Genomic DNA, 27,753 nt, shown 5'->3' with positions numbered 1-27,753 from the left:
TTGTATTAAGTTCCTCAATCACATATAGTACTATATCAAACGCTTCTTTTAAATTGCCACTCATATACTGGTCCTATTTACATTTTATGATCTTGACATGATTTTTAATTGAACGGCTATCTAACGACCTAGTTATTACATATGATATCATTTTGCATTACGAGTACTTTATATTTTATGACCGTAAATAAATGTTTCATGTCTTGTAGATTGATCGTATTGTTTGCCTGCGATGATTAGTCTGTCTTGACCTCCAAAGCTATATTTGTTCTAAATTATTTGCGTCAATGTTAGGAATGTAACATAAAAACACGTATGTTCCTATAGTATTCGTAAATCATAGTTAAATGTTTCTAATCAATATCTATTTAGTAAGCATCATAATAAAATCAGCCGTAAAACAGACATTTTATTAATAAAACTAATAAAGAGTTAAATAACGTTAAACCTAGATTTGCTCTTGACTTGCTGCCAGTCCAGTATTGTAAAATTTACTATTTTTAAATGGATTTAATTAAAATTTGTTCTATATTTAGATGAAAACTATTAGAAACATTTTATAAAGATCAACAGTAGGTATTAAAAATCTCTTATATGAAATGAAATCCTAGTTTTAATATTTAAATTTAATGGCTTTAATAAAATTTGAATGATGTGATGAAAACGTTGAATGACAGCTTCTTAATAACTATATACCTAATAAACTTTATTGATATTTCATCAAGATGCATAAATTAACCTAAAGATGAAATGTTTTCATATTTTTGGCTCTTACCGGTGCGGTGTCTAATTCGATTCTCATTTTACCGTTTTCACCTGCCTATCCATACTAATATTATAAATGCGAAAGTAACTCTGTCTATCTGTCTGTTACTCAATCACGCCTGAACTACTGAACCAATTTGCATGAAATTTGGTATAGATATATTTTGATACCCGAGAAAGGACATAGGATAGGTTTTATCCCGGAAATCCTACGGGAACGGGTTTTTCTCTGAAAACGCGGGCGAAGCCGCGGGCGGAAAGCTAGTATTTTTATAAGAAAATGCGTGATGTGATAATTATATATAATATTATCATGATTCTATACGTACGTTTATTTAGTAGAATAATCTATTAAATTAAACTGTTAGTGAACCAAGACATCGTCCAAAACACAAAAATAACTGAAAATTCATTCTTAAACTTTTCGAACAAATTGGTACAAAGCTAATATGGCCGCCTTCTGTGTTGCATGTCTTAGTTTAAGTTTTTATTGTACCTACTATTGTTATGTTGGCAGCACAATAAAGTGTTAAAAAAGCTCACGTGTACGTGTTGAAGATATTGTTGACATAAATAAAGGCACACGTTATATAATCGCATATAACTTGTCAGGATTTGCAGTTCGCCCACGGAGCGGTAAATGATTTGAAACTTTCATCTGATTGCGAGTTGTATTAGCTCCGTTGATTATCACGATAGACTGATTTAATGTTCATAACACTCACAATGCTATTGAAATGAAGTCTGAACATTGAATGCAAATAGAAATTCATGCGATTCGTATTGAAAATTTTACCTTAACATCTGGGTGTGATTTTAAAGAGCTGTTTGTTTTGGTGCTGAAGTTAAATAAATAATTATGTGCATGATTAAACTGCAGTTGCATGCAAAAGCTAACCAATTCACTTCAAAATTATAAATTCTAACAATCTCTATTATTTTTATTTTCTTATTACAAGTAGATTTGTTACCTACCTTGTAAGTTGATGTTCTTTGAAAAATTAGATCACTATTTCGCAGTGCATTACAGAAAGATATAAGTTGTCCTATTTTAAAGTACAATTACTTTTAACTGACCGTCTTAAGAAGAGACGAGTATGTAATAAAACGCGTAAATATTCTAGAAACATCTTAACCGCTAATAATCTAGCACTTAATAGGACACAAAGTATTTCTATAAACAGGATTGTCACTCGTCTGTCTGAATTACATCGCCATACAATCAGTTAACAGTGCCGTCAAATAAATAACTCCAATCATCCAACATTACTAACAATCCCAGTTACTTATCACTTACAAAATCCTTTAAAATATGTTAATAAATTTGAAATAATGACGCAATTTCTCTCTCAGTTGACAAAGTACTTCAGGACAGATGGAGGAGTGAACTTTAGAATTATGCAAGATTAGCATAACAGCATGGCAGGCGTCGAGGGCCAAAAGAAACATTTCTGCTAACGGATGTAACTTGTTAAACCAGCGATTCATGGTTTCATCTTATTTGCATTGGCTCAGAGATTCGTTGAATGCATTACTATTTTTGAAGTTTGCTTTGGTTGCAGTGAACAGACTTACAAAACTAGATATAGCCTTTTGCATGACATTAAAGTTTTTTCATTTCATATTTTGAATTCCTGAATGTCTTCTAATTGGGATAAACAAAATTTTGAGACGTTTATTTCAAAAATAAATAAAATGAAGTTCTAAAATAATTCTCTACACAAAATAAAAATCTTTGTGAAAGTCGATCAGTGTAATGAATGATCGAATGAATCTCTCCATACACCACTTAGGACGAACCACAATCATTTTGTTTAAAAAGCTTCATTTTAATACAAAAACAAAAAGAATCGGAAGTGACTTTTTTAGAACTTGTGTATTTGCACTATCCAGTAGATATCTAACATTTGCTATGCGATTTATTTTTTCTCAGTCTATTAATCGCATCGGCGCGGTCAATCGCATTTAGTTCAAATTTTATTAGCCTATTTTCCTCTTTCTGTTTTCTAATTAAATACATTTGGTTATTTTACTCTATTACGTAATAGGTAATATTGTTTTCATTAAAAGGGTTTTAGATTGCAATTTTTTTAGTCAAATCATTTTAAAGTGAGTTAATATGAATTCTGCTTACTTTTGCATCTACGTCACAATAACATTTTTATTCATAAGTTAAAAAAAAATACACAAATAGACTTAACTCGAATGTCGAATTGGTACATGACGAACTAGTCATTAAAATCAATCTCTTCCAAATTATAACAATATCAGATAAGTAATCATTTCGCGCGCAACACTACTTAAACCAAAATTCCCATATCTAGACACAAGTTAACTGCATTGTCTCCGTTCCAGCCTTTTAAGACGTCCACTGCAGGACATAGGCCTCCCCCAAAGATTTCCATAACGACCGATCACCAGCGGCCTGACTCCAGCGGCTCCCCGCCACTTTGATCAGGTCGTCTGTCCACCTCGTTGAAGGCCGTCCCACACTGCGACGTCCTGTACGTGGTCGCCATTCGAGAACCTTTTTGCCCCAACGGCCATCGGTTCTGCGGGCTATATGCCCGGCCCAACGCCACTTCAACGTACTAATACGGTGGGCTATGTCGGTGACTTTAGTTCTTTTGCGGATCTCCTCATTTCTGATTCGATCACGCAAAGAAACCCCGAGCATAGCCCTTTCCATAGCTCGTTGAGCGACGCGGAGCTTGTGCACAATACCCGCGGTTAGGGACCACGTCATTGTCACGGCATTGTCTACTTATCACATAATCCGAGCTATTAAAAGGCAAATAAACTGTAATTGTGTTGTAACACAAGTGCAAGCGGAATCTATTTAAATCGGTCTATTTGTGAATCGGGCGCTAACTAGCTTCAAACTATCCTCTCAATTACTGCCATACCGAATTATGGAATTTTAGAATTCAACACTTTGTGATTTATTATCTGCAGCATTTGAGCTTGTCATAATAATTTAAACTCTCTCTATTGTGTGGAATGATACTGATTACTATGTATTTGCATACGTATTTGTTTAGCCGAAGAACTGTTTTGTAATGTTTAAACGTTGTTTAAATGCATTTTTTTGTTAACTGAATTGTAATTTATTCATTTGAATTTTTTTCGTGAAACGTAGATCATCGTACTCTAATAAAGGCTGATGTCCACTGTCCTGACTGTACTGACTGAATTGTATAATTATGGTGAAGTTCTACGGGAGTATCGGTGAACAAGTGAAAACGCAAACGGCTGATGTTCATATTCAATATTTTTTCTAATGGAAATATATTTCTTCTACGTTTCTTAAGAAAATAAATAGCAAAACCTTCTAGAACCTCTAATTTTCGAGAATATAGGCATGACTAAAATTTCCACTCAAATAATTTAGCAAGCAACGTTATCAAAATATATGCCCTGAATTCCACGATTCTAAATCGATCAGAATTTGTCACTCATCCCCAAACTTAATCAATGACAAACGTGCGAGTGTTCCGCGAAAATCGATATTGATGACATCGATTAATATCTTTCATTCGAATGACTCGATTTGTTTATATCTGTCGTTCGCGAATTATCGAGCGATGTGTTCTTATAAATATGAAAGCGATCATATTTCGACATGTCATTTTATACTTATGTCCTCCCATTCAATAAGGAACATCAAAATCATTCTCACTTATTACAATGTCCTTTTATTACAGTAAGTTTTTAAAAAAGACATTTAAAACCGGGCTCTTATATGAATTGGGACACGGGTAATGTCATGACTGCTATCTTTTAAAAAATAATATTAAGAAGTCTAGTTGAATAAACGTTTTAAAAGGACAATATCTACAATCCGATTGACAGTACACTTATATTAATCTAAAACTTGCAGACATTGATATGTTGCACGTCGATTTCCCGGTCACCTCAGGTCACTTCTTCATTAAAATTCTCACCGACCCTTTTCATGATAAAATCATGTCTGTTATGACTAACGCTTTTCAATAAACTGGCCAATTGAAATCTATAACCGAACCTGGTTATGAACCTTATTGCGAAATTACTGTTATCTTTCCCACGACAGTAAAAGATGTTGTCACATCAGTATATATTGGCGGATTTTATCAATTTCCATCGGACTTTCTAACATACGTATTATTGTTTATCGAAGGTGATAAATATGAGTCATATTCAATTCTGAATATGTCACAGTTTGAGCGCAATATTTCATATACAGGCTTTGCAGGAATATTGTTGGCTACAAATATTTATCTACGAATAGTGAGAAAATTTCGTAAACACCATTGTATTACATAATTTATTTGTTTTTTCAGTCAAGGAAGTATATTTAGAAAGAAAGAAAGAAAGAAAGAAACATTTATTTATCAAGGACAGCACAACACACACACATATAAAACATAAAGAACCGTAAGAGATAAATAAGAAAGCACCACGACAAGAAAATAGCAACAATAACACTAAAATTAATAACATAAAAAAAAGCACGTAGAGAAAATAAAATTGAAAATCAGTATTATTATTAAGGTGTGTCATACGATCCTGACAAAAAGGAGACAGCTCAGCATATGCTGCAACGTTCTGGAACATTGCCAGCGCTGTTTTTCAGTGCCCCCCTTTATAATTATGAAGGCTTCGAGTTGGGACGAAAGGAGTAAATTAGGTTTACATATATACATAAATACACAAAAAAAAAAAATGAAATATAATAACTTATAGATAGGTACGACGATACAACGCGACTAACGACGAATATAAATACATAATAAATACACAAATAATAAATATTTCAGGACAATTTTCACGTAAATTTAATATATATAAATACCACTAAAACTGGATTTGGTGAGCTAATAATATACTTTTAAATTTAGATTTGAAAGTATATAGTGTTCGTAGATTCCGTAACGGTGGTGGCAAGTTGTTCCAGCATTTAGTGGCGTTATATTTAAAGCTACCCTTAAAACAAGCGGAAAATATTTCTCTCATACTTGAAATTTGAGGGGCATTCTCATCGCATAGTTATTTGTTACGTGGATAATCTTCTTATATATAAAATTCTCGTGTCACAATGTTAGTCTGCATACTCCTCCGAAACGGGTGGACCGATTCTCATGAAATTTTCTGTGCATATCGGGTAAGTCTGAGAATCGGCCAACATCTATTTTTCATATGTACCACGGGCGAAGCCGGGGCGGACCGCTAGTGATTATATTATATTTTTTTGACTTATGGTGTAACAGAAACGGAAACAATTAAACATTATTTTCTTGTATTGCAAAGATACCTTTATTTCTTATTTACGTGAATAAGCTATGTGAAAAATTGCAAACATCACATCAAGGTAACTACAGAACTCAATTTAATTTGAAACCTTGTTTGTGAATGTGCTATCCAGATTCCAGACATTTTCATAATTATTTCATAGTAAAGACTCAATCAGACTAAAACATTCCTACGTAACGGAAAATTCAATAAAACCAAAATATTTATATTACTTTAATAAGATAATCGACCACACATGTTTTCCAGACCAGTCACGCTTGACCCCATCTTCCAGAATTCTCTTAACATCAAAATTCAACAATCTGCATAAATGCCCAATACAATTTATTGTCAGTAAGCCGCTTACCGGCCGTTACAGATAGGTGTTAGAACGGCTCTTAAATTAGCTAAGTGGCTTTATCGAAATACACTAATGCTGGGACAAATGGCTTCTATTACAGATTTTTGACCAACTTCGAAAATTGTGTGTAGTTGGCAATTGATTTGCTATTATCTGCTGTTTTTTTCAGGTAAAGCTAATTAACGGGTTTCAAATTATTAGGATTTTTTTATTCATAAACAAGCAACTTATTTTCTTCAATCAAACTGGACTTCATTTCCAGAACTAATCAATTTTAAACATGATTCCAGCCGTAAAATTTGTTCAGGCATGTGGTATGTATCATTTTATATGGTGCAATAAGTTATCATACAGAAATCCTGAATAGACGAAACTTCTTCGCATTACGAACAAATTAAATCTCTCAAAAGCTTTCAAAAGCTCGCAACCCAACCGTTGATGTAAAAAAAAAATTAATACACAATAAATACACTTACTATACATTCACAACACTATCTCAAGACCTCAATATTTTCATAGATCATTGCGTTAACCTCATTTATAAGTAGATAATTTACAACCAATACCTATGTTTTTCCACCTACATTCACAATTACCTATATAATTTAAAACTTGTGCACATATTAAAGGAATTACCTATTGATCAGATAGCCTTATAAAGGTGCGAACAAAGTGATATAATTATCAATAATCACCTATTTGAATGAACAGTTTGACGTTAATTTATTCCTTACAAGTTTGTTGTGATAACGTCAGCAGATTGGAAGTGTCAGAGAGGCGGTTGATAAGAAATAGGTAGCCTATAAAGCACTGTTTGCGAGAGGTACAAAATTCCATGCAATTTACTTAGTGACCCTCCCTTTTAACCCGATTACTAAAGACGAAGCGTTATATTTTCAAGTGTATGTTATTAATTGTATATGTATTACGCCCTAAAGCCCACACCACTGGACGAATTTTGGCTTATGAGGTAGATATTCATCAGAATTGTGGTAGTAAATAGCCTAAATAAATAAGTAGTCGGTTTATTTTTAATAATAACAATTATTGCTTTCTCTATATTACATATTTGAGTGAATAATAAGCACACTATTTATCTTTGAAACAACAAACAACAACACAACTCTTCCGAGTCCACTCGAGTATGAGAAAATTGAGTCTAAACCAGAAACAAACGGGCACCGGGTAGTCCTCACCTTTGAAACAGAATCTGTGTGCAGCATCAGCCAGCCAAATTAACATTTAAACTTTCAATCAGACAACCGGTTGGAACAATACGAATTACAAGAATGTGACAACGTTTTGAAATCACACCCTTCGTGTATCTGTTTGACGGCCTTGGGTTTCGCAAGCAATAGTAGCCGTGGAATGCGGAGGTTTTTACGCTAATTAGAAGTAATATTGTAACTTACTAATTTTTGGTATCTAGTATCGTTCTGGATAGGTGCTACGCACTTTTGGAATGTTTGTCGGTATTTAATACGATAAATATGAATGGTGAATAGTATTTTCTTGTGTTTGATTTTACGCGAGTATTATACAGTGAATAAATCGCGTTTAAAATCCGTAAAAAACACTAATTTCTCAATTAAAGATGAATGGCAAAATTAAATATGTTTTCCCGATGTTTCAACAAATAGATAGGTATCGGAAGAAAAGTGTTTCACTTTTAAGCTTATTTAAGCATATGGGCTGTCAGCTTAACGTTGTTCACGATAATCCAAGTTAGTTAACTATTACCTACTTTATCTAATAGTTATATTATTTTAGTAACTCTTTAATTAATTTATTATTAATTATGTATTAAATTTCTGTCCATTCGCGTCAGTAATGGTTTTGTATGCAAATATAATGGAGAATTCCTATTTTCGCTTTAGGCCGGCATCCAAAATTGATCTGTGGACGAGTACTTGGCAACAATGTGAACCTTTGTAAATATTTAGTTATTATTATATTAATATAAAACCATAATATAAAGTACAAAATAATAATGGTACAGTATAATCACAGACCAAAAATATAAGGCAAGCTTAATCCTACTAAGTATGTTTGTTACAATTAATTATGCATTTACTCTTTTACGCGAAATTTCATTTTCTGACAAATTGATCATGTAGGTAAATTTGTTTCAATCATTTTATTTAATAAATATATTAAAAAAACAAAAACAGCAATATTAGTAGGTACTACGTCTAGAAATATGTTAATATAGCAAATATAATATTTTAGAATCCTATGTTTTAGGTACATAAGTATTTTATTTCAAAAATGAAATCTTCATCCAAAAGGATTTCCCGCCATTCTGTATATGTGTTTTTAGGGTTCCGTAGCCAAAATGGCAAAAACGGAACCCTTATAGTTTCGTCATGTCCGTCTGTCCGTCTGTCACAGCCGATTTACTCGGAAACTATAAGTACTACAGTGATGAAATTTGATGGGAATATGTGTTGTATGAACCGCTACAAAAATATGACACTAAATAGTAAAAAAAAGAATTGGGGGTGGGGCCCCCCATACATGTAACTGAGGGATGAAATTTTTTTTTTCGATGTACATACCCGTGTGGGGTATCAATGGAAAGGTCTTTTAAAATGATATAAAGTTTTCTAAAAAACATTTTTCTTAAAGTGAACGGTTTTTGAGATATCAGCTCTCAAAGTCGTAAAAAGTATGTCCCCCCCCCTCTATTTTTATAACTACGGGGTATAAAATTCTAAAAAAAATAGAGGTGATGCATGCTAATTAACTCTTTCAACGATTTTTGGTTTGATCAAAGTATCTCTTATAGTTTTTGAGATAGGTTGATTTAACTGTAATTTATTATATTTGCTGCTACGGAACCCTTTGTGCGCGAGCCCGACTCGCACTTGGCCGGTTTTATTTTTTATTGTAGAGAAATTGAATTCGAAATTCGAACGGCAATCGAACGTAAAGACATCAAATAATATCATTAAGACCTTCAAAAGCCTCTAATTTATCTGTACTATCAAAACAGATAATCATAAAGTTCATGGAAGCAGGCCAACAGATTATACAAACTAGTTTAATAATATTATTTGAGACGATTACACTTCTAGGACGAATTATGTATTTATTAGGTAAAGGTTTATCGTAATTCTTATAATCTTGTGTGTGTCTTTGACTTGTAAAAACTATTTGCATTTTAATTCGTCTCGAATCTAGAGAATATACAAGGAATCTACGGCCACAGTTTGCTTTCCCAAATTACACCAGATTTTTTCATGTATTCATAAAATATTTATATGGAAACATGTGTGATATAATAAAAATATATTATACCTATTTGCCAATTGTCTCTTTGTTTGCTTCCTAACCGGCATGGCATTTTTTCACTATTTATTCTAGCTGCGCTTCGCGGTTTCACCCGCGTGGCTTCGCTTCTGTTAGCGTAACGATAGCCTATATAGCCTTTCTCGTTATATAGGCTATCTAACACCGAAATAATTTTTCAAATCGGACCGAGATTAGCGCGTTCTAACAAACAAATTCTTCAGCTTTATAATATTAAGTAAGTATAGATTTAAACATGTTCGGAAATTTGTGTATAAAAATATATCGTACATGGCTTAATCCCAAGTTACGTGTGGCCAATCGCGTGTGTATAATACATGGTCATTTGCAGCAGACACCTAATTGTACTAATGATGCCTATTTGGGGGCTTTCACTTTTTGTGAGCCGACTCGTGTGTTATTTTTATTATGACTTTATCACGCTTTGGTTTTGCATGACAGATTAGATACGTTCTAATTTCAATTGTTTTAATTTAGTTCATAACCACGACTTGTTATAATTTTACATACTATTATAAAGGCGAAAGTTTGTATGGATGTATGGATGTTTGTTACTCTTTCACGTAAAAACTACTGAACCGATTACAGTGAAATTTAGCACACATATAGATGGTAACTTGGATTAACACATAGGATAGGTTTTATCCCGGAAATCCCACGGGAACGGGAACTATGCGGGTTTTCCTTTGAAAACGCGGGCGAAGCCGCGGGCGGAAATCTAGTTTTTACATATTTGCGAGCTTTTATCCTCCTACTACCTATGACTATGCTGTACAAGAACATTGAACAGCATAAATGTTTTCAGTTGTTTCAGTTTTGACTTTTGATACATAATATATTACAATAAGGGCTGATTTTTCAATGCTTGGAGAAAACTTATTCGTCGAATAATGTAGTAAACTACCATTTTAAAAACGTATTCTAATTGCCCGTATTTGACAGTTTACGTGACATTTTAATATTATCGTGTAATACTTTATTGGACGGATAAGTTTTAACCAAGGATTGAAAAATCAGCCCTAAAAATATTATATTCTAGTACTTACGTATTTTCGTACGCTAATGGAATGTTCCATTAATTTCAAATTATTTCAAAGTTTTAGTTTAATATTATTTTCAAAGGTGATTAATATTATGTTCCTTTGAAAATAATATTAATCAGAAACAAAGAAGCTTTTTTTCAAATAGATATTATTTTAGTCAAATTAATAAAGACGTTTGTCGTAAAATATCTTTCTTAAATAAACAATTTGCTTATAATTTAAATTTAATTAAATTTCATTATTTATTTTTAGCAAGGTTTTAAGAATCGGCCAGCAATGATAAGATACAAATAAGATAAGAATAGGGGCGATATCAGTGAACTTTAAGTATATTTATATTGACTGAATAAAATTGCCTAGTAACATGGTAAATTGGTAATTCAATAGAATCAGTAGTTTGACCTTTGTATTAACTATTAGGCAATTTGTTTAATGCAATTAATGTGAGTATGCAAAATGAACGTAAAATTTATCTATAAAATAACATGCTTGGCATTCTTATTTTATCTTATGGCCTACGAGTTGATAATAATTTCTTGTTTAAAATACACATATTATAAAACATAAATATCATCCTTTATGGTAAGGTTATTAGAGAATTTTAATTTATAATACGCAGAACATAATATTATAAGCGATAAAGGGGTTCAGACCAGGCGAGTGTGCAGAAAACAAATAGATTTTTCACTGTTTATCTGCGCATGTTTATAACATCATTATTGCTCGAAAAGGTAAAAAAAATACATTGTGAAGAAACCAATGTGTCGCAGAATCAAAAGACATGGAGGCCCATATCCCTGCTATGAGAATATAATATGTACCTATATGCTGATGATGATAATTAAATCCATTTTATTTACAGAAGTAAAAATAAGTATGATATAAATATTACTCCTTAAGTCCTTAGTATAAAACCCACCCGCTACCGCTTTCGCTCCACCGTGCCCGGTCCGCGCCCGCTCCGCTCGCTTCGTGTACGCGGTGCCAGCCAGGGCCACCTTTGATCTTCGCCGGTGGCGCGATAAATCGTGTTTAAGTGACAAATCGTCGAATCTAGAGATTGATCTTTCTTTAAATCAGTAGTTTTCGGCGGTCACGACTTATTCCGTTCTAAATTAGCTTTTAATTTATTGCTAGTCTGTGGTTCCGCCCGCTACTGTAAAATATCGCAGTTTACACGATAAATGTGAAGTTTGTACTCGTTTTTACAACAAGATTGGGGTTTTCATGGTGTTAGAGTAGATTTATTGAATGAGAATAAGTAAATCAATTTAAATTACTTTGAGCTTTCGTTTGCAATTACATGGCTTGAGTTTAGGAACGTGTTTTGAAGTGATGTAAAACTTGTTACAAATTTTCTTTGACTTAATAATGGAAAGGATCCGTAAGAAAATAATAAAACGTCGATAGTTACGAGATCTATTTATAACATGTCGATTCTTTTAAAGTAATTTTTTTTTACAATGTAAATTGTAAAAATCTCTATGTTGGCTCGTAGTTCGCTCCATTTCCTATTACACGAAAGTTTGTGAAGCTACAGGGATGTTCATGACTTTCGCTCAAAACAAGCTGACTGAATCAGGTTAAAATTTTGCTCTGAGATAGTTATAGTTATAATAGAGTTATCACAAAGTATTTTTTTTCAAACACAATGTCATTACAACAAGGTCTAGTGAAACGTAGCTAAATATTTAATGATATACATATTAAAAAAATGTATTAGCAAGAAATAGTAAGATTACTTAATTATGTTTTTGTTTGTAAAAATCGATAAAAACTGAAGGTATTAAAACCATCTGTTTACGGCTTTTTATTTCCTTTTCCAACAACAATCGGGTACAGCACTAACAATAAACAATTTCTCCATAAGGTTTTAGCATCGATTTTATCGATGTCGATGAATCACGATTGTTAGCAATCGATATAGCACGACACTGTCGCAACGGACTGAGTCAGAAAGAATTACTTTGGCTCCGTTTTGATCTGAATCTGTCTGTGGGAATTGATCGTAAGAGGAAGTTTAACTGCGTGTTATATTTGGAAGAAAATATTTGTTTCCACTCAATATTTTAACGCTGAAACTGTGGAGTTACTGGTGTAGATACTATCTTTCAGATTTATTGTTCGCAAATTTTCAGGCAAGTTAAAGGTAAAATAAAAAAAGGTATTATATGCACTGCTAGACAAATAACGGTGTAGTTCTTCGGGAATAGAACAAGATTGCAATATCATCCATGTAATGATGTAAGAGAACTTCTAATTTCTTTTGAAACTTATTATTAGGCTTTCCATTATAATTAGGATTAAGATGTAGAATTATTAATATATTTCATTCAAATAAGACATCGAAAGATTGAACGGCTCTCTAGACACAATTTTGTAGCGCGCAACTCCACGGGACACAACCAGTATACCCCCTACGTAACAAACTGACACAATACGCTACTGCACAGTTATTTCATGCGTAAAGCGTAAATTTATTATTACAACAATAACGTAAACATAATAGTTGTTACAATAACACGTAGCTGTCTGTTTTGACTTCGCTTATTGAGTTTTATACAAACATGCCGTTTTCACGACTAAAGGTCAATGACCCGATCGCGTGGTATTTTCTATAGAAATATTGCACGGATGGACAACATTTTTGAGAACATTTATATTATTGAAATACATATATTAATATGTGATTATTTTGGGAATATTCTACAAATCGTATTAACTTTATTAATGTGACGGTTCATTTATTTATTTATTTAAAATTAAATACACATAACAGGTCACGATCTTGCGGGGCCCATAGGCGACATATCAATTTTGGTTTATCAAAGTTGGTGGTTTGTATATTGTATCAAAATAATATAAAACTTCATGCTGATGCTACATAATACTTTGACCCAGGGAAGTTTTTACAAACCTATTTAGAATGTATTAAAAACTCTATAAATTTTATAATTAATATTTATATGAATTTTATTGAAGTGTTTTTAGATTGTAGCAATTCTATACTAAATAGAATCTTAAAATATAAGCTAATAATTATACAGTCCCGACTTATAATTAATGAATAATTTCAATCTCAACCTGTTTATAATTATGTAGCAATATTTTCTTTAATGAATGGGAATAATTACCAATAATTAATTGGCAGTATATTCCAGTTTGGTTTATCGTTTAAATTGACCTAAAGGTTAACCAAAACTCAAGCTTAATGCAATTTATACTTATCTTTAACAAATCCTTAGACAGACGCAAATTTCGAATCCGAAATAAATGACCCAGAATTTTGAGATTAGATTCACGTTGAAATCCATCAAATATTTGCTTGATGGATTAAGATAAGTTTAAGGAATTTGTGTATGTAACATTTGTAAGCACTGGTATTGGATTTGGGAGCCAAATTATAGCGTTTGCAGCTCAATCTATGAACCTAAAAAGTTAAATAAGTATTTACTATTGCTTAATTAATATGTACAATAAAAATAATGAAAAACAGTTTTACTTGATATTTAATTAAATCTTCAGTCTGCTTGGTTTGTCATTCGTTTATGCTGTAACGGAGCGATGGATTGACATGACGTTTTTGATAAGATACGCAAAAAGACAAAGATTATTTTATAAGTATTCTTTACTTTTTATAACTATAATAATTAAAGTAGTTTACAATTACATATAAAGAAAAATAACAAAATCATCTGTCAATTACAGTTAAAATAAAAAAAATATATATTTTAATTTAAACTTAAGATATTTGCAAAAAAATGTTTGCAATCCCTGCTCATGTGCTTCGATGATTTAGATATGTATATTGAGGGAATAAAAGCAGTTTCTATTGTTTGTGTAAGCGATCCTTCTTACAATAACAGCGAATATTTTAACACTACGATATTTATGTCTCGAAGCGAGAAAGTTATTATGGTTAATAATACTAAGGGTTAAAAGTATTGTGTTTGCTGTTTCCCGCCGCTTGCACGCGCTAATTAAGTTTTTGCAGACTTAATTTTAACTGCAACTTAATTGCAACAAAGACTTTTTGAATAATTTGTTTAATTTTATTTGCTAGCCTTTAGTAAAAAAATAAACACACTTCTATTTTGGCATTGCATAAAAAACAGAGCGTGTGTGCGAGAAGCAGAAGTTTCAAAGATTGCGATTGCGTGACGGTATTGCCATGACGCTACCATGAAATGTTAGTCTTAACGCGCCTAAAGATTGTTTTATTTTTAAAATATTTCTATAAAACAATTCGTCGTATGTATACATTTTGGAAAAAATTCAACGCTTATCGCTTAATTCGTTCTGATAGAAACAATAATTTCATACATATTTAATGTTGCAAAAAGGTCCAATTCAAATATTGTGACTGTACAAATCTCACCTGTAACATATTCAAACATATTTTTCTAAAAATTCTTACTTAGGTACTCAAGGATGATACTCAGAAGGTTTACTTTCTGAGTATCAATTGTCGGAATATCATTCGTGAATCCAGATCTCCTCCATCTGCCTTATTGCATTAACATTTAGCATAAATATTAATTAAAAATAAACCAGTACCCTTTGTCCTTTTGCTAGGTGCGAATATAATCCATTATCTCTTTAGATAAGTGTGACACTTCGACGGGCGATAAGACGGCGCCGGGCAACACTGATACTCTGTTTTATACGTTATTTTATCTGTGCCGTAATTAAATAGAGCCTGATTCTATTGATGGCGTGTGGCGTCTGATTAAATTAAGAAATACTGGAATATAATATATAGTTCGCTGTCGTAAAAAAATACTTGATATCTGTAAAAATAAGGTAAAAATCACGATGTTGCCTAAAAGGTGGGTTGCCTAAAATTTAAATGACATGACGGTGCATTACATCAAACGAACATAGAGCTAGAGCTAGAGGAAGAGCATTCTTTCGTTAGCGTTAGCTACTATTAAGTATTTTGAGCTTTCGTGCTCTTTTAGTGTAAACGAAAACTCATATTCAATGTTGTTCAGTATTAAAACATTGCATAGAATCTTTTCGAACGCACTAAGAACAACGAAAGAATGCTCTACGCCTGTTTACACTAAAAGAATTTGACTTAGAATGAGCATTTGCTCTTTCGATTTAAATGCACTGTGAGACAAATAAAAAAATTATTATATTATATTTCTGTGTACAAATTACGCGTTACAAATAATTGTTCTTATAAACCAACTTATTACATTTTGCTAAAATATACAGGGTGTCCCAAAAAGTAGTGATATACTGAAGCTGGGAGGTAGAGGACTTAGAGGGCTATCCGAATCACCCCCATGTGTGTTATGCGATTTTTCGTATTTTCGGAGTTATTACATTTTTTTCAATTTTTCATCTATCGCCGAGTACGATGAGATTTTTATTTATGGTGACGTGAATTATTGCGCTAGATGCTTGATTTTTTTTGTGTGCTAAGCTGAAAGATAGGCCAATTCAGTATGGTAACATTTACTATCGTTAGATCTTCGAATGGAATAAAAAAAAGAATTAAATGCCAAGAAAGATAAAATTACCCAGTATGTTCATAACTTCAAGGGCCCATAAAAAAATAAAATCACATAAAAAAGGATTTCCATTTGGCTTTTAAAAACTTGCTCTATTGATCAGGTAGCTACCCTAAAAATTTCATTTTATTATTCTGAAGGCTTCAATCGAAAAATTGAAATCTAAATGTGGTAAGTGCAAATTTTTTATTAACATGATGATCATTAAAACCAATAAATAGGTGTTTAATTACCAGAATTTTTTTAAAATAGCCCCGCTGTTGCTCAATGCAAGTGCGACATCACCGTAAAAAGTTGTCTTTTAAATGTCTGAATGCTCTTTTATCATTTTTAATGGTTTCTTCTGCTACTATGAATTTCCGGGTTATTTCGTCCAAATTGTGGCAGTCTCTCGTCTTTGTAGTATCCCCAAGGAAAAAATTCAATAGGGTTTATGTCCGGAGACCGTGGAGGCCAGGCTAAAGGGCAAAAATACCCTGAAAGATGGATTGGTCGTTGCAGCCTGCGCATGCGCCGGTGACGCCTGCTTTAAAGCCTGGCCTCCACGGTCCCTCGACCTAAACCCCATTGATTTGTTTCAATGGGGATACTAAAAAGACCTCGGCTACTTGAGAGAATGCCACAATTTGGACGAAATAACCCGGAAATTCATAGTAGCAGAAGAAACCATTAAAAATGATAAAAGAGCATTCAGACATTTAAAAGACAACTTTTTACGGTGATGTCACACTTGCATTGAGCAACAGCGGGGCTATTTTAAAAAATTCTGGTAATTAAACACCTATTTATTGGTTTTAACCCATTGACCACCGTAAGCCCCGATCGGGGCGCGACACAATAGATTTTCTATTGTGTCTGTGATTCCGAGGACTGATGGATTAATGATCATCATGTTAATAAAAATTTTGCACTTACCACATTTAGATTTCAATTTTTCGATTGAAGCCTTCAGAATAATAAAATGAAATTTTTAGGGTAGCTACCTGATCGATAGAGCAAGTTTTTAAACGCCAAATGGAAAACCTTTTTTATGTGATTTTATTTTTTTATGGGCCCTTGAAGTTATGAACATACTGGGTAATTTTATCTTTCTTGGCATTTAATTCTTTTTTTTATTCCATTCGAAGATCTAACGATAGTAAATATTACCATACTGAATTGGCCTATCTTTCAGCTTAGCACACAAAAAAAATCAAGCATCTAGCGCATTAATTCACGTCACCATAAATAAAAATCTCATCGTACTCGGCGATAGATGAAAAATTGAAAAAAAATTAATAACTCCGAAAATACGAAAAATCGCATAACACACATGGGGGTGATTCGGATAGCCCTCTTGGTCTTCTACCTCCCAGCTTCCGTTCATCACTACTTTTTGGGACAGCCTGTATTAGCAGATAGGTTGTATTCTATTTGGCTTCCTATTTAGGGACAGAAACCGTGGTTTGATGCACAAACATACAAGATATTTAAATAAATTTCTTGGTCGCGTCATGGCAATTCCGTTACGTCATGGAATAAAGCGACGATTTTAGTATCTTTGAATCTTGCCAAAGAAGTTTCACTTCTGACACGTGTGCTCGGCACACACGCTTTTTTTCTTATACTCTTCTATTATGTATTTAATCTTTCACAAGCCAGGAGAATTTCCGGGCAACAAATCAGCACACGTGTGGCGCAACACTAAATCTGGCTGCATCTAGAGCGCTACCGAACTATAAGTCATTTTGTATCAAAGCCTGACCCATGTTCCTGTCTAACACCGGTCTATCGAATCGTGTGGACTATAAATTATATTGTGGTGAATTTAGTCGAGTTCTATCTTTTGGGTTAATCTATACTATATAATATTACAAAGCTGAAGAGTTTGTTTGTTTGAACGCGCTAATCTGAAGAACTAATGGTCCGATTTGAAAAATTCTTTCAGTGTTAGATAGCCCATTTATCGAAGCAGACATCACGCTAAAACCGACAGGAGAGGAGCCACGAGGGTAAAACCGCGGGGCGCAGCTAGTGCTCAATCATGGTGGAGTATGTGGTAATAAAGGAAAGAAGAGCAGGAAATTCGGTTGAAAACATAGTATCTGTCTTTTAAGATATTTTTTTTGCTGTTATTATAGAAATAAGGAATGCTAATTCTCGTAAGGACCTTCTAAGTATCAATGTGCCAAGAATGGGAATGAAATTAAAGATACTTCAATCAATCTGAAATGTAATACAAGAATAACGCAATAATATGTGTCGCTTTAGTTAGTAGAGGAAATATTATTGATAATTTAGTCACATGTGATTTTTGGATATGTTATGATTTCGAAGTTGTATGTAAATACATGCTAAATTTGAACGATATAATATTATGAAAACGATTAAGAACGAAGATTCACTGTAACACTTTTTAAAGTCGGTTACAATGAATAATTCATAATGAGCCCTATGAATGTGTATGTGGGTCTCAAATTCATCAAATGAGTTGTAAAATTTGAGACGCTATTGCGCGGCGAGGTCCAATTTGTACGCATTGAGCGATTTGTAATAATTAATTATACTCTACTATCCTAATAAATGCGAAAGCTGTTGTGAAGATGGATGTATGTTTGTTACTCTTTCACGCAAATACTATTGAACCGATTACAGGTCACTATGACATGTGAGTTTGACAAAGAAAAGAGATGAGTTGGAATATGACATATGGAGAGCATGACAGACGATTCTTGACAAAATAAAATCGCACCGAAGCAACGTGAAAGAAATACCTTAAAACAATTAAATTACACTTTCGCACTAATAACTTTACAGTATTACAGTATTTGGCATAAAAAAATGTGTATGTTTTTACAACAAAGAAAAAAAGACGTGTGGCACTCGGGGACTGCCGCGGTAAAGCTATTGCATAGCATACCTTCAAGCCACACCTCCGAGCCCGGATTGGGGAGCGTGAGGTTTTTTCGTTACGGAATTTCTCGATTCGGTCCCCGCGCTCAAGGCCCGCGATAGAAGCTATGCAATAGCTTAAAAATATAAATGGCTGTTCTTTAAAGTCTGTCCCTTACGCCATAATATAACCGTTAGCTCCAACTAGGCCCTTGCGCTTCAAATAAATTCGCTAGGGAAATCAAACCAAACCCGTAATATTGGGATTTACATACACTTACCATTTAATCAAGTGAAAATTCATATCGATATTATTTCATAACTGCGAGTGCTTCTGGTTTGTGATACTAGCTAGTGCGTGCGTGTTTGCTTGTAATTCAGAATTGCATGTAACATTTCTTGATAATGAAGGTAATTATTCCCATTCTCATATTATTTATCTTAGTTTTAAAGCTAAAGTTACAAAATATGAGATGTTTAATTTCAGTAACAATAGTTGAAATTGCTTAAAATATGCGAAAAAAAAGGCTATTCATCATGCAGCAAGTTGAATCACTCTTTCTAAGCAATGAATAATTAAAAGACATATTATTTAATTGAAATTAACGCAAAAACAAAAGACGAATTACTGACTCCTAAAATTATTTTAAAATATATTTACCACAGGTAGCAAAAATATTGATATTCTCAATAGCACGGCCCATACAATACAGGCTTCGAGCCATTTTTTTAGAATAATAATAAAAAACTAGAAGCACGCTCATTACAATTGTATTGAATCGTCAAGTGCAACCAACAAAAGAGATATCCCAAACATAATGCATCTCGCAAACATTCATGTTTAAAACAAATATACACATCTCAACCCTATCTCTATACACATAGAGTTCAAATTGATCATTACGTTTCACAGGTAAATTGCAGGGCCGTATTTAAACAATACTCACTTATATGTTACTCAAAACAATTTTGTTCTTTTACTTGCAAATCATTTGTTTAACCAGTGAAGGGTTCTCGAGTTGTGTGGAACCGAATACGATTTGTTTTAGTAATAATTCTTTGTGTATGTTTCATGGTAAGTGCGGGATTTACATTTTGCATACAGACATGTTATTGCCTCCTCCTTGCATAATAGTAAATGCATTTGTCGTTACAGAATATGTGAGATGTAATGTAAACTGTGTCTTGCAAAATAACATTGCTGTTAACTAATCCACCTAATGTGGATATACCACATAATACCACGCTTTGCTGTCTGAAACAACCTATAAACGACGTCTTTAATAAAGCTGTGTAAAGTAAAAATAAGTATAATGACTTATAATATATTGAAACATGTATTTGTAACGTAAAAAACAATAAGATTTCGATTTCGAACAAGCTAAACCTTTAAAAATTTATATTTAATGGGAGATTAATTCAATGAACCAACGATTGATCAACGCAATCGCAGCGGAACAGAAAACATCATAATTGTATAACTATATCACCAATGAGCTTAGCGGTACTTTTATCGATATTATAATTTTATCGTCCCGTAAGTCGTAAAACAATAGATTGCGAAAGCTTCAGCCAAGTTCAATAGCAGCGTACGCGCATTACAGAAATACGGACGCAGTGCAAGCTTCACGCGCACCCTGTCAGCACGCACGACAGCCGTCGACTGCCGCGAACTTTCCGACACGCGTTCGAAAATCGAAATTCGAATTATTTTTTTAATTTTACTTTATTATAAGCGGACAGTACGACACTGGTTTTTATGAATTGTGTAAAATTAATTCGAGTGCAAAATAGTGCAAATGTGCTGTGCTGTGAAGTGAAAGTGATTAACACGTGTGCTTTACGTTATGGACAGTCACGAAAATTTATTTTCAGGTAAATATAAAGTAACTTTTAATTTATATATATAAAAAAAAAAAAAAATACATGTTTATGAACGACGCTTATTTTTAAATTAATATAGTGAAAAAAATAATTTTAATTATGTATTATTGAGTAATTTTCTATGAACTATTTGTACAGATGACTAAAAATAAATAAACGATATTCTACACCACTAGCTGCAGTGACAGACTGACTGACTGACATAGACATAAATGTCAGAAGTGAAATTACTCGAACTAGACTATAGACTTGCAGATATAAAAAAGCTTATTTCATATAATGTTTGAAAATAAAAATAAATTAAAATCCGGTAGATACCTTGTTTGTTTAATAAAATATTAATTCAATATAAATGTTGATTTGAAAAAAAAACAAACAAATAATCTATCATAAGATAGTGAAATAAAATATACGACCAGTAATAGCAGAAATCAGAGTTGATGACATACAATTTAATTAAACGAGCTTTTACTGTATGATATTATGTATATGATTATAACAGAACCTCTCTGATACGAATACATTACAAAGTTTACGCAAATAGATTTTTGCTCGATTAAGCTTTATGGCAAACTAGGTGCGATATAAAAGATAGAGCTTTCATCAAAAAGCTTACGCTATACATTTGTAATGATTATAAAATGAAAGTCAGTAATTATTAAAATATATAAACTGAGTTAATATCTTATATATAAAATTCTCGTGTCACAATGTTAGTCTGCATACTCCTCCGAAACGGGTGGACCGATTCTCATGAAATTTTCTGTGCATATCGGGTAAGTCTGAGAATCGGCCAACATCTATTTTTCATATGTACCACGGGCGAAGCCGGGGCGGGCCGCTAGTTTTTTTATAAATTTTCACTAATATTATTGTGTTTAATTTTATGACCATTCCCATTGGTGTATTGGTTAAGTATCTTTGACACTTCTTTGAGCATAGGGTCGAAGGTTTAGTTTCGGTTTCGATGAGTGTAATAAATTGTAATTCGTATTACGGTTTTCTACTTTGCTTGTTCTTATTTTTTTATGAAATTATATTTATTTGATTTAATTATAAATACAATTAAAGAACGACTGAAATTATTTCAATAATTATATTGAAGTGAATATTATTTTTGCGCGTTGAGAGTAAAATATCAAGGTCGCGTCATGGCAATATCGTCACGTCATGGAGTAAGGCGATGATTTTGCCAAAAAAGTTGCATTTCTGATACGTATGCTCGGCACACACGCTCTTTTTTGGTCTATTGGTTTATCTACTGTTGAATCTTGGACCAAGTGAAAACGAGCGAGTAAATAATAATAAATAAATGTGAAAGTTTGCCCACTATTTGATAGCTTTTCGCGAGAAATGTCCTCAAACTATCGCCATAAAACATAAAATGGCTTTGGTAATAATATTTGATAATTTCACGTCTTTTCGTAAAATTATAATATACTAGCCACTTGTTTTTGTTTTGTCCAGGTATTTGAATAAAAAAAAATATAAAGCCGTGTTACAGTTAAGCTTCCTAAGAGTAAAAGATTTTACAAAATCGGATAAGTAATTTTATTTTAAATCGTAACAAACAAACAAAAATAAAATCCTGTTAATACTATAAGTTAGCTAAACCGCCGCTGAACAGCTGAGTCATGAAGTTTAGGTTAGAGATAAATCGCACTTCAAACATGTAGCATATTATTATAAATTTTTATTTTGCATAATATATTAAAGTTATTTTAATTCTATGTAAAAGTTTTAAGCACAAAAGGTTTCGATTAATTTTAGCATACAAATTCACTATTAACGAATTTAATAAATACAAAATAATCTTTATTTAAACAAACTAAGTTAATAAATTATTATATTGTGTCATGTCACAAAAACTAGATAAAATATATCTGAGTTTTCTTTATTAAAACACTAGCTTTCCGCCCGCTGCTTCGCCCGCGTTTCCAAAGAAAAACCCGTTTCCCTCGGATTTCCGTGATAAAACCTATCCTATGTCCTTTCTCGGGTATCAAAATATCTCTATACCAAATTTCATGCAAATTGGTTCACTAGTTAAGGCGTGATTGAGTAACAGACAGACACACAGAGTTACTTTCGCATTTATAATATTAGTATGGATTTCTGTAATATACAGAAAAAGCTTTCAGAAAGCTACCCCAAAATAATAGCCAGCCCCATGGCCCATTGGGGGACGTAATTCCATTGATAGAAATGTTCATTACCACCATTTAAAATAGACAATTTGAGAGAAATGGTGATAAATCAAGGAAGAGCAGCCGGCCTACGCTGAAATGTTGATGACTCGCCACGGGGTTGGCGGCGCAAGGTATACGATTTTGCGATATTTTATTTATTTTAATGTATAAAATAATTGCATCAATCAAATATATGTTTCGCTACCTTATTTCTTTTACGCGTTGAATAATTTCTTAATATGTTTAATGTAAGTCTAATATGTGTAATATTATGTTTAGTGTATCTCTTGTACTTGTTTCATAGTATAAATTTATATTTTTTTCAAAACTTTGGATAAACTTACGTATTGTGATAGTATTACATAGCGAGTAAGCTTAATGATGTTTTTTAATTTATTTTATCAGGTGAATAAAATATCTAAGCTAATTGAAAACATTGATTTCCAAAATAGTGTATGTTTATTTTCAAGAATTAATGCTATAAAGATGAAGTAGAGAGGTATCATATTTATTGTTCTTTTGTATATCATTTTATTCTATAATCTATACTATAAAAATAAATCGTAAAATGTGTTGGTAAGCGAGAACTCGAGAACGGCTGAAATGATTTCGTTAATTTTTTATTATTATATTCTTTGAAGTACAAGGATGGTTTTTATGGAGTAAAAAACGTAAACATGTACCCCGGGGCGGACCGCTAGTATTAAATATTATACAAATATTTATTACGCGGATCAAAATTTCATATTCTGAATATCATTCCATTCCATACCTTAATAAATGTAAAAAACAATTAATTCGATAAATTATAAATCTCTTACCACAGGTACACCCGGGTTGTCTTCAATATAAAATATTTTATAATATGTTAGTTGCATATGTTACTCCAAAAAGATAAAGCTCTCTTATCTCTATATCTATCTCTATATAGTAATAGTAATAGTGATAGTAAAGGAACGGTAGAGCTGTTATTCAGTTAAACTGTAAAAGACAGCCATTCAATATTTTCCTTTTCATATTAATTTAGTTATTGATTTAAAACATTTGATTGAAATGGCTCTACATTTGTATAAACAACAACGTTATAAACGTAATGTAATGAATATTGTGTCATGTTCAATACAAATAATAATAATAATAAATCGCTATCCCCCATGCCTTGTACTACTCATTGAAATGTATCTCAAGTTCATCTGACGACAAGGTAATGTTGTGTTTGACATATCGAAAGCACTTCTTTGGCTCGACAATATACAATGTTTTTGATGTATATTAATAAACTTTAAATTGTCTGTCTGTTACCCCTTCACTCCAAAACTGTTTTATATACTTGAGACCATGAATAGACAATGATTGAATGAAAAAAAAAATGTGTTTTTTTACTTCCATTACTTCCAAAGTATTTTTTATGGATTTGTGTAAAAATTTCACTAAAATGCGTTCAGCTGTTTAGAATACAACGACACCAAAATATTTTAGTAACTTTCTCCAGCGTTGCATTTGTTGTATAAATACAAAAGCAATTAAACATACCAAAGCTTTTAAAAGAATCATGTCTTTGCCTAATAAAAATGTAAATAAAGTAAAAATCTTAATCGAAACAAAGCATCGATTACCAAATCGATCATTCGGTTGTATCGAATTACCGATTCGCTCGTTTCCCGCCCACAATCGTTTCAAATGTTTCCGATTCAATAAAATCGATAAAAATTCGAGGGCTTATTAAGTCAGTAACAAAACGAAGTCTTCAATTTTACGATTTTTTTATTTGCTTGGAATATTATGTTCTTCTAGTAATGTTATTGATTTGATAACTGATAAGAGTAGTAACGTTATCATAAATTAACATAACATGGATCATGGGAAAAAGTTAGTTAAACTTGAAATTGGAGAGAGAATTAGCTATGTCATGATGATTTTTGCAATTATGCTGTGTCACATAAACACATATTAATTGTACATAGAGCAATAAATTTATAGTATCTATTATAACAAGAGATATTAAATTATTTAAATCAATGTACATTTTTACACATTTTTTTTGATAGTATCTATTCCCAAATCATACTTTTGGTAATAGAAAGCCGATAAACATTCCTTAAACATTTATCTATTTTTAAACTACTCAAATTAAATAATCAAAAAATGTACAAGAAAGTTTCTTTACTCTGAAATTGAATGGATCCAAATAATTCTATAGCACTATTTGGCTTCATTTGAATGACTTAGTTGTAATAGTAGCTATAACTAAGACATGCAAATTAGAATAAAGAAAACTAAGTCATACAGTTTAAAAGGGAAACGCCGCATGTGGTCATAGCGAGCAGCAGAATCAATTACAGGTTCTGTTGTTGACGATGTAATTCATTGCGGAAGGCTTGCTCGATATTACTGTTAGGGTATATGCTGATTGCAGGGACAGGAATAAAGAAAATTTGAAATAATAGAGGTGGAGAAATTATGGCAAGCTTTCGATCTTAATTGGTGTATAATAAGTAAAACCTAACTGGTTACTGGTAATGTCGGAGACAAAAAGAAATATTTATAACTGAATTCTAAATCTTACAACTTCCTTAAAAACCTCGCAATCCATGAACACAGCAAAAAACACAAAATGAAATTGGTGTGGTAGTTTTTAATGTTATCGTGAAAAGATACACAGTCAGACCACTCCGGGAATTTTGTTTTATACAGTTATAGGAAATAATACATTAGTCGAATTGATTAAATTACGTCGATAACTTAATGTATCATAAACAACCAAAGGGAGAATACAACTTTACTCTACATAAGTCTATGCAATAATTTCCAACGAAACAGCTCAACGTGGCGACACCTTAACGATCTATTTGGAGTGTGGCTAACACAATCTGGAATTACAGGTCTATCGAGAGGTTGTTCGAATAATATTGACAGTTTCCTGCGTTCCGTTAATCTTCGTGAACTATTGGTTAACTTGGAATCTGGTTAAAATGGTAATGAGATTTTGAATTTAAAGGCCTAAGTAGCGGCATGTTGCTGATAATGTTTATATTGGAGGAAATTTCTTCATCGGCCCAAAAGCTCTATGTATCAGTCCAAAGCTCTATTTTATTGAAATTTTTCTGTAAAATTTAAAAATTCATAATTTATTCTAAAGAAAGTAGTTCATTGTAGAAATTAAAGAGATGTATAATATTCTAAATGTATAATACTCGCGTAAAATCAAACACAAGATAATACTACTACTACACTGTAGTTAAATTCAGTATTATATTTTATTGATTTTCAAAACTATTGATGTTAAAGATGAAACAAGGCAATGAAAAAGCTTTTGCAATTTCGATAAATAAAAAAATCTATAAACTCTATGAATGTTTGTAATTTTAGCAGTAAGCCAAGAAATCACAATCATGTTAAAATTATCTTAACCACACACAGTGACCTTATAGACGATTACAAGTTTAATCAACTTGATATAGAAGATCCTCCACGCCTCGTAATTGGCTACGTGCAAATTACTCTGTACACTGCCTGTATATCATTGCTAACTACGTATCGTGTCTTGTTTATTAAAAGTTGGTATTTAGCTTCAGGAGTTTGTTCTTGGATGTAGAATTTGTTACATGTAATCGTTTTAATTTTGATATGTAAATAGCTTGATTTCATTGTTAGGTGATAAAGGGAGGAAACAGAATTTATTTTTTGTTCTGTATCAAAATTGCCTAAGAAGATGAACAAGACAAGTGAAATCCATATAAAATTAGGGGCAAAATGTTAATATAATGATAGTAAATGTCAAACAAATACATCACAATACCATACCAAACGGTTAGAAATAAACTTAACATGCAAATATTGTTAATTTTGTGTGTTCGTTCTTAAGAATTTTAAATATACGAACAAAGTTTCCAAAGCACCAAAACTTTGCTTTATACTGTATTTAAGTACTGCAACTATGCACTAATTCCTCATAAATCACTTTTACCATAAAATAAAAGTCTCAGCATTAAATCTTTACCTTCAACCTCTGGCCGGAACAATAAATAGCTTTTTTCTCTTGTTTTAGCTTCATTGTTTACTTAGTAACAAGATCGTGTGGGGTCTCCATATTTGCATCGATTTTGAGAATCGGTTATGCAACTACCGTGTATTCAATATTGACCATTATTTCTATTGGAATAAGGACGCTTTGTGTTATCATCATCATAACTTCAGTTTCTTTTTGACATACTTTTGCTCCCATGGTCAAATTTGGTATTTATGACTGTCTAATTTTAGGGCCAGAGAATGTATCGATTCTTTATAAAAATGTAGAGGTTTTTTATGTTTTATTTAAGGGTTATGTGGTTTTGAGTTAGCACAACTAGAAGCTATTCTGCGAAATGTAGTGTTGTATGACAGATTAATACAAAAACAGTAAACTATGATATTAATAAATAAGCCATTTATTTAAAACTTTGATTTATTACACATGCGTTTTATCTGCATAAACAGTGGCCAATGTTATTCAAACTATAATCTATATCTATGCCAAATTTTATCCAGATCAAATC

The 27,753-nt window shown here is 32.2% G+C and overlaps 2 protein-coding genes across 3 annotated transcripts in view; both read left to right on the top strand.

Annotated features, from left to right (window-relative positions):
* LOC149480164 (uncharacterized) overlaps positions 1 to 27,753 on the top strand; it is a 381,320-nt gene that overhangs the window by 186,423 nt on the left and 167,144 nt on the right. The gene's annotated exons all lie outside the window — the stretch shown is intronic.
* The window catches only part of LOC149480168 (uncharacterized), a 180,127-nt gene that overhangs the window by 56,028 nt on the left and 96,346 nt on the right, over positions 1 to 27,753 (top strand). The window contains exon 1 of one of the 2 annotated variants that reach the window (XM_089707301.1): positions 20,781 to 21,020. The exons of the other annotated variant lie outside the window; for it this stretch is intronic. The gene's annotated coding sequence lies outside the window, so the exon portion shown is untranslated. Of the gene's footprint in view, positions 1 to 20,780; positions 21,021 to 27,753 lie in introns of those variants that run through there. 2 annotated transcript variants of the gene reach the window in all.

This window comes from Colias philodice, chromosome 19 (genome assembly GCF_061535455.1).
Source record: "Colias philodice isolate Cphi_HAF_F1 chromosome 19, ilColPhil1 Martin Lab GWU primary, whole genome shotgun sequence".
Lineage (NCBI taxonomy): Eukaryota > Metazoa > Arthropoda > Insecta > Lepidoptera > Pieridae > Colias > Colias philodice.
This window is presented reverse-complemented; position numbering and strand designations above follow the sequence as displayed.